Below are 8,844 nucleotides of genomic sequence, written 5' to 3'. Positions count from 1 at the left end.
AGATGAGGTGTTGGGGACCGGGGAAGCGGAAATCCTGGAGGAGGTGGAGGGCGTGGGTGGTGTCACGAACGTAGGTGGGGAGTTCTTGGACTAATGGGGACAGGACCGTGTCGAGGTATGCCGAGATGAGTTCGTTTGGGCAGGAGCAGGCTGAGACGATGGGTCGTCCGGGGCAGTCAGGTTTGTGGATTTTGGGCAGGAGGTAGAAACGGGCGGTGCGGGGTTGTGGGACTATGAGGTTGGAGGCGGTGGATGGGAGGTCCCCTGAGGTGATGAGGTTATGGATACATTGCTACATTGATGACTCCATCTTCCGCAACTACACTGGCCCCACCCCCATCTTTTCCTTCGCTACATTGATGACGGTATGTGGAACAATCCATCTTCCGCAACTACACTGGCCCCACCCCCCATCTTCTCCTTCGCTACATTGATGACTGTATCGGCGCTACCTCGTGCTCCCACGAGGAGGTTGAACAGTTCATCCACTACACTAACACCTTCCACCCCAACCTCAAATTCACCTGGACAGTCTCGGACTCCTCCCTCCCCTTCCTAGACCTTTCTGTTTCTATCTCAGGCGACCGAATCAACACGGACATCTACTACAAACCAACCGACTCCCACAGCTACCTGGACTACACCTCCTCCCATCCTGCCCCCTGTAAAAACGCCATCCCATTCTCCCAATTCCTTCGTCTCCGCCGCATCTGCTCCCAGGAGGACCAGTTCAAAATACGTACATCCCAGATGGCCTCCTTCTTCAAGGACCGCAATTTCCCCCCCGACGTGGTCGACGGTACCCTCCACCACATCTCCTCCACTTCCCGCTCCTCCGCCCTTGAGCCCCGCCCCTCCAACCGCCACCAGGACAGAACCCCACTGGTCCTCACCTACCACCCCACCAATCTCCATGTACAGCGCATCATCCGCTGTCACTTCCGACACCTCCAAACAGACCCCAGCACCAAGGATATATTTCCCTCCCCTCCCCTATCAGCTTTCCGTAGAGACCACTCCCTCCGCGACTCCCTTGTCAGATCCACACACACCACCGACCCAACCTCCACTCCCGGCACCTTCCCTTGCAACCGCAGGAGGTGCAACACTTGCGCCCACACCTCGTGGGAGGATTGGAAAGAAAAGTTGTTCAGGGTGAGGACCAGTTCGGTCAGTTGAAGGAGGGTGTCGGTGGAAGGGTACTGGGTGGTAGGGCGGGAAAGGAAGAAGCGGGGTGCTTTGAGTCCTTCGTGATGGGGGATGGAGGTGTACAGGGACTGGATGTCCATGGTGAAGATGAGGCGTTGGGGACCGGGGAAGCGGAAATCCTGGAGGAGGTGGAGGGCGTGGGTGGTGTCACGAACGTAGGTGGGGCCTCTTTCCACCTATCACATTTCCAACGCCCCTCCTCCAAGTCCCTCCTCCCTACCTTTTATCTTCTCCTGCTGAACACTCTCTGCTCATTCCTGAAGAAGGGCCTGTGCCTGAAACGTCGAATCTCCTGTTCCCTGGATGCTGCCTGACCTGCTGTGCTGTTCCAGCAATAAAGTTTCAACTTTGCTCTCCAGCATCTGCAGACCTCACTTTCTCCTCGAAGTCTTTCTGAAAGTCCAAATAAGCCACATCACCCATTAAGTACTTGAAATATGTTTGTACAATTGTAAAGCATGGGTGGTCATTGAGAGTTGTACAAGCATACAGCACTGAAATGGGCCACTTAGTTCAAATCCATCACTTCGACTATGCATCCCAGTCTAAAGTCTTCCCACTTACCTGCGTTTGGCCCAAATCTATCTACATACTTCCGATTCATGTCCCTGTCCAAATATCAAATGTTGTTTCTATGCTTGTATCTTCCACTTCCTCTGGCAGTTTAATCATAAATATACTAACCTCTGTATGAAATGTTACCCCTCTTGCACTTTCAACTCTTTGCCCGTTCACCTTAAACTGATGTATTCTTTTTTTGAAATTGTCTACCTGAAGGAAAAGGACTTTGATATTAGTGTTATCAGTGCCCTTCATTATTTTATAAATCTCAATAATGTAACCCAATCAATCTCCTCCGTTCCATGGAAAAACATGACGTTCCCCTCTGTCCAATCTAATTCTGTAATTCGGCTGATTGTGTCAGATTCTACTGATGTTTTCGAACGACTGTGCACACGAACAGTAGTTGACGATGGTCTCTAACATCTTCGCGACCACCAAAGTCAGATTCACTGGACTATAATTCCCTTTTTATCACTGCCAAGCTTTTAGTAATAGGGTCACAAGACCTAACTCACTATTTTGAGGAAAAGATTCCGTGTTTAAAGAATGATGGAGAAATACCACGAAGGCTTCTATTATTTCGAAGGGCAAGTTCATTATTGACTCTTGGATAGAGATTATCAGTACTGGGAATTTATCAGCCTTCAATCCTATTAATTTTGCGATGCCATTTCTCTCCTGGCAATGATCTCCTTTAGCTTTTTCCATTTCACAAGACCCGTGTTCCTCATCTATCTTAAGTGCAAAGTGCCAAGTTGATGATCGAACTCCTCTCCTCTGCCTGTATCCAGAATGAGAGATCGCAGCGTTGAGCTCATTTGATTTACTCCAAGTAAAATGAAGGAATGGTTGAATGTCGACACAACATTCTGTCAAACAGTACTGAAGCTCCAGAACTTGATGATCACCTCGCCAAGCTGTTGCGTACAATTACAACACAGATATCTAACAATAAGAAAAAAATACCCGTGTATGTTGTATACGGAAAAGGTAACACAAGTATAACCTGGCTACATACCATTGCACCTGCTCTCCGTCGATAAACAGAATAATTGTTTATAGTCTGATCAAGCAGCACCTGCTCAGAAATAATCTGTGCGCTGGATCCTATTTGGGTTCATTCTTCTCTTGAACACATTCTATACTTTGTTAAATAATGGACACAAGAGCTGAATTCCAGAGGTATGGTGAATGTGACGCCACGAGACATTCTGGCTGCATTGCAAAGAGTGTGTCAACAAGTAGCTGATCAATACTGGTGTCAATGGTAATCAGATGAAAAATTCTCTGCTAGTTAGATTTATAGCTCGCTGAGAGTAAGATTGTAGTGCTCACTGAATGTCACTCATATCATTTCCAAAGCCATTTTACCAAATGTTCCTCGTGTAGTGCAGTTCAATTATCAATGACATTCGCTTTATAACTGGGGATGTTTGTCGATTATTCCACAATAGCCATCACCATTCATGATTCGTCAGATTCAGCAGGCAGTTGATGATCAATGCAAAGTGATCTGGAGAATATACAGGCTTGCACTGCCAAATGTCAAGTAAAACGACAGTAAATGATAAGAGCAAATGGAATCACTGGCCCTTGCATTTATTGACGTTATAATAACTGAATTCCCCACTGTTCCCAATGGGGCATTGTTATCGACTCATAACTCAACTGGCCTGCCATATAAATACAATGGGGACAAGTGACGGCCAGATGCTATGGATACTGCAGCGGTTCATTCTTTTCCTGACTCAACAAAGCCTGTCAACCGTTTAAAACGATAAAGTCAGGAATATTATGGAACGTATTTCACTCCAAAAATAGTCAAGGTTTTTGACACCAAACTGAACAAAGTAGTGTGTTGGCTTGGGCCAATGCCATTTCCAACATTGTATACTTGTTGCAAGATGCATTGAGGACAGACATGAAATATCATTTGGCAGGGTCTTCTAACCTCACGAACGCTTTCTCTTCAAAATAGAAGAAGGAACAGGCACATAGTGAGGCAATCACTTGCAAGTTCTCCTCCAAACCAATTGCCATTCTGACATGGAAAATTTTGTCCTTCATTCACTGGGTGGAAATCCTGGAACTCCATCCCTGTGACTGTCCCCGCAACATCTGGTCTGTAACAGTTTAAGACGAAAGCATAAAAACAACGTTCAGTACGGGTAACACGTCAGCCAGCGTCGTCCATGCCCCATAATCAAATAAAGAAAAGTTATCTTTGTTTTATTATGTGACGGCAGAGGCTTTCTTGTGTGTTTTAGATTTGTCAAGCTTTTTTTGAAGAACAGTAGGTATTCCTGTGTCTTACTGAAAGGGAACTACTTCAGTTTGCATCGGTTTGCTTGTCTTTACAAGACATCACAAATCCTTTCAGTTAGTTCATATGTTCCAGAAAAACTTAATTACCTACTCTCCATTCTTCTTCTTAATTAATCCTTCTGTTCCTGCATTACTAACTGGCAAATTGTTCCCAGTCCAGACGTGTTTTCTTATCTTGCATCTCTGCATGCCGTTATTTTGAACTGGAAAAGAAATCTCAAAGTTCCATCCCAATCATGTTTTCATCAATTTTCTCTTTTTGTCAAATACCAGAAAGGAGTAAACAAACTTTTTAGTTCATCCATTTGCTCTTTGAATGTTTACAACTACTCATTTAATATAAATCCTTCAGTAACATTTTCCAGTCCAACATAACTAATTGAAGGCTCACACCATTTTTTCATTTGAATTTTAGGTTCTGGATTAAAGTCGGAAATTTAAATCCCTCTCTTTTGACATTGATTAAAATTCTCTCATATTGCACTGTTCATAACCAAAACGTCTCCCACAAAATTAATTATTCATTTATCATTTCCTCATAATCGTTCGTGGCTGAACTGCTTCGTTTCTTCGACACAACTTTGCGGCAAACTTTCTCTACACCGTTCATAAAATCATGTTGTATCGTTCTACACTGACCCTGCTATCTTGTCTCAATACTGCTTTTATTTGTTGTTGTAAATGGAATGAAACTTCAACATCTGTTCTCTTAATCGGCTCTTCCTAAATACCAGATTTCAGGACACATTCCTAGTCATCCTGCAGCCATGCTCACTTTATCCCATCCAAGTCATAACTTTTACATTCGTTTGTGTGGTGACATATCCACTTTAGTTGAATTGATTCTTCCATTTATGCAGAGTTATCAGGCTTACTTTTTTTTTTTCAAAATTCATTAGCCGACTGATGCTTGTTAAACTATGTCCTTCTTTGATTCTGACATTTGACGTCTTTGCTTATCGTTGTACTTATTTCACATTTATATTTACTCATTTTGTCCTTGATTCTCCTCCCTTGATGCCTTGCGCATATTTTACATGATTCTGTCGATTTAGTTCACGTACTTTCCAACCACTGGAGCAGTAATCGATTGTGGGTATCATTACCTCTCTTCCCCAGGTGCACTCGATCCATGTTGTGTTTGGATTAGTGGTGCTGGAAGTACACAGCCGTTTAGGCAGCAGCCGAGTTTACTGCGCCTCGGATGCTGCCTGAACTGCTGTGCTCTTCCAGCGCCACTAATCCAGATTGTCGTTTCTAGCATCTGCAGTCATTGTTTTTACCATGTTATATTTGTTCTATTTTCTGCAAACCATTCCCGAATACTCCAGGCATCTTCACCTCTCCAGCACCAACCGTATCGTTTGGCATGTCTTCCCGCCATACGCCCGACTACTTATATTCTGGCCCTCATATGGCATTAAGAGAGATTCTGAAAGATGTAAAGTACTGGGGCTATTTTTCAACCTGCTTTCTATCTACCTGCAATATGTTTCCGGTCTGTGATTTTTGCAATAACATGCAACATTAAAAATGGCTGATTTCCCTTCACTTTTAAGATGCCCTTTGTCGCTCTGGGCACAACGCTTTTCGTGCACTGTCTACCTGGTTCTCCTAGGCTGCCAAATGTTTCACTTTTCCTTTCTGCCAATGGAGTCTAAATCTGCGCTATCGACACCTTGCTTTTCTCTGAACTTTATGGATAATCCACAATATCCCGAGTACCTCTTCAGCTCAGAAACCCGCGCTTCCGGCAACTGGATTAAATCCTTAAAAATGCTAAGCACATGCTGGACCCGTCAACTGATCGGTGTTGGGATTCGCGAAATAGAAACAAATAAAACATGACATCTTTGAGCTCTTCTTTAAATTAAATATTTCGAAAATGTTTAATATGGGATAATGTACGTTTATTTCGTTTCCTTCCTGCTCTTTCTTCTTGTAGTATACTCTCCTCAGAAACTGTGTATCACTGTCGCACCCTGGAATCAATAAAACTCGTAAGTATTAACATGACGTAGTGTTCTATTTGTCGAAAATTTGATCCTACGAGCTTGCAGTCTTGCAGCAGAATAAGTCAGTTTGCTTTCCTTTAAATCGACCATTTGTTTCGCCAACAGACAGAAAAAACCTCCCAGACGCTGACGACGAGCACACGATCCAGCTGTTTCAAGACAATGCTGACAAAAAAACTCTATTCACGGAAGTATTTCACTGAGACGCCGAGAGGAAGGACACTCTTCCAATACTTCCCAAATACGTCTTCTGTCGGCTTGGGAAACTCAATGTTGTCTTATTACCGTTTTCTCTGTGCATCACGAGGGTGGATCATTTCACATTTCTTATAACTAAAAAAGAAACTGCTTGGTTTCGTTTTGCACAACAGTAAATAGGTGATAAATGAGAAAAAAAAAACATTTTGGATAAATTTTTGGAACCATAACAAATGGAGTGTGGGAAATGGGTAGTAAATAGGTATAAATGAGAAAAAAAAAAACATTTTGGATAAATTTTTGGAACCATAACAAATGGAGTGTGGGATATGGGTGAGTTCCGAACTAGCAATGTTGCAGGTTGGGCTGAGTAGTAAGAACGCGGCAGAGGGATTTTACACTCACGAATATTAAATTGATCTATGAAGACAAATATTGACGCATTAGTCACTGCAGCTCCAAATCATTGGCGATGCTGTCCCTTGAAAAAAATTTACGTGTCCTTGGAGATTTTTTTTAAAAAGAGAACTGACAAAGACAGATGCATCAAAATGTCTACGTTAACAATGGCAGATAAAAGTCCAGTTCTCCCAATGCGTTGTTTTTCTAATTTGGTTTTGCGTTAACTGTCAGAAGCTGCTGGTTCAGCAGAGAAGTTGCCACCGTCCAGAGAAAGATAGCAAGCTTCAACAGATGATTCTTGACTGGTTTGACTCTCTGAAATTGCTTTTGATGTCGTTCCCTCCAGCCCATAAACATGTATGTTTGAATTTATCAATTGACTAAGTGGTGCGCTTATGGGACGTTTCTGGATTGGAGCAATTCCTGGGTAGATTTTCTGTATTGGGTTGATTAACCTTTCCAGTGGTTAAGCCATTCTGAATTCCATTTTCTTTTGTGTGTGTTTAAACTGTAGCGTAAAAATACATGCTATTTTAATAAAAGCAGAATGGTTTGACCAGCTGCATCACATCTGGTGCATCCATTCCACAGTTGCCGTTAAAATATGAGATAAAGTTAATTTCAAATGTTACTTTCTGGTCCATAACAAAGTCTTCAATGTTATGTTTTGTGAAATAAAATACATTCAGTAGTCACCTACATTGCATCAAGTGATCAATAATAATAAAGTGTATTGCCCGCACAAGCATGAAACGATATTCGTCTAACAGTTTTGGACTATGTTCCAGAACAGTTCATAGTTGCAAGAGGGAACATTATTTTTTGTGAAGACCATTCACCAGCTCACTCTGAAGGAAAAGAGCGGGGATAGACCTTATGATTGCACAGGACATACGCAGAGAAAATATCACGAATCAAATCAAATAGTGCAGAATTTTTCTGACTATCGAATATTTCTGGTTCATGATCAGTCATCAAATACAAACCATGTGATGGTGTTCACAAAGAAAGAAAACAAGAAGAAGAGTATGTAAAGCGTTCGTGAAACCGACGAGTGATTAATTGTGGCTGATTGTGAGTTTTCGTGGCAATAATATTTCCTTTATCAATACATTGAACCAGGAGTTAACGACTCGATGATAAAATACTAAAATTTCGTCAGCCAACATAACAGGAATTGATCCAAATGGGGAATACCTGTGTTCTCCCGAATCAATGCGTCGCAATTTCGAAATTGTATGATGAAATCTCTACTGAGACTGCATTTATTTGTTCAGGACCTGTTGCCATTGGTGAATGGTAACTCTGGCCCATTGTATATTGAAGGCTCAGGTATGGTAATGCCGTTTAATGTTATGAGGAAACTGGCTCATTCTCACTTAATAAATAAGGTCACATCCTGACCCTTCTGTGTGAGCAATTTCTGTTCCCACTTCTTAACAGAAACCTGACTGCAGACCTTTTCTTTTTCTACATGGTCACAAACCAATGCAGCAACCTTGTGGTAATTTTACTCCCGATGAGGGAGGAAGTAGATCCAGGAATTTTGACTTACTGTGCAGTAACAAGCTCGGATTCCTTTATCAATACATTGAACCAGGAGTTAACGACTCGATGATAAAATACTAAAATTTCGTCAGCCAACATAACAGGAATTGATCCAAATGGGGAATACCTGTGTTCTCCCGAATCAATGCGTCGCAATTTCGAAATTGTATGATGAAATCTCTACTGAGACTAAATTTATTTGTTCAGGACCTGTTGCCATTGGTGAATGGTAACTTTGGCCCATTGTATATTGAAGGCTCAGGTATGGTAATGCCGTTTAATGTTATGAGGAAACTGGCTCATTCTCACTTAATAAATACGGTCACATCCTGACCCTTCTGTGTGAGCAATTTCTGTTCCCACTTCTTAACAGAAACCGGACTGCAGACCTTTTCTTTTTCTACATGGTCACAAACCAATGCAGCAGCCTTGTGGTAATTTTACTCCCGATGAGGGAGGAAGTAGATCCAGGAATTTTGACTTACTGTGCAGTAACAAGCTCGGATAGCTAGAGGTGGAATCAAGAGAGCTGTCACGGAGTAAAGACAAGGTAGTTGACATTAAATTATCAGAAACGTTCGTC

Source organism: Chiloscyllium plagiosum, chromosome 8, assembly GCF_004010195.1.
Source record: "Chiloscyllium plagiosum isolate BGI_BamShark_2017 chromosome 8, ASM401019v2, whole genome shotgun sequence".
Lineage (NCBI taxonomy): Eukaryota > Metazoa > Chordata > Chondrichthyes > Orectolobiformes > Hemiscylliidae > Chiloscyllium > Chiloscyllium plagiosum.
This window is presented reverse-complemented; position numbering follows the sequence as displayed.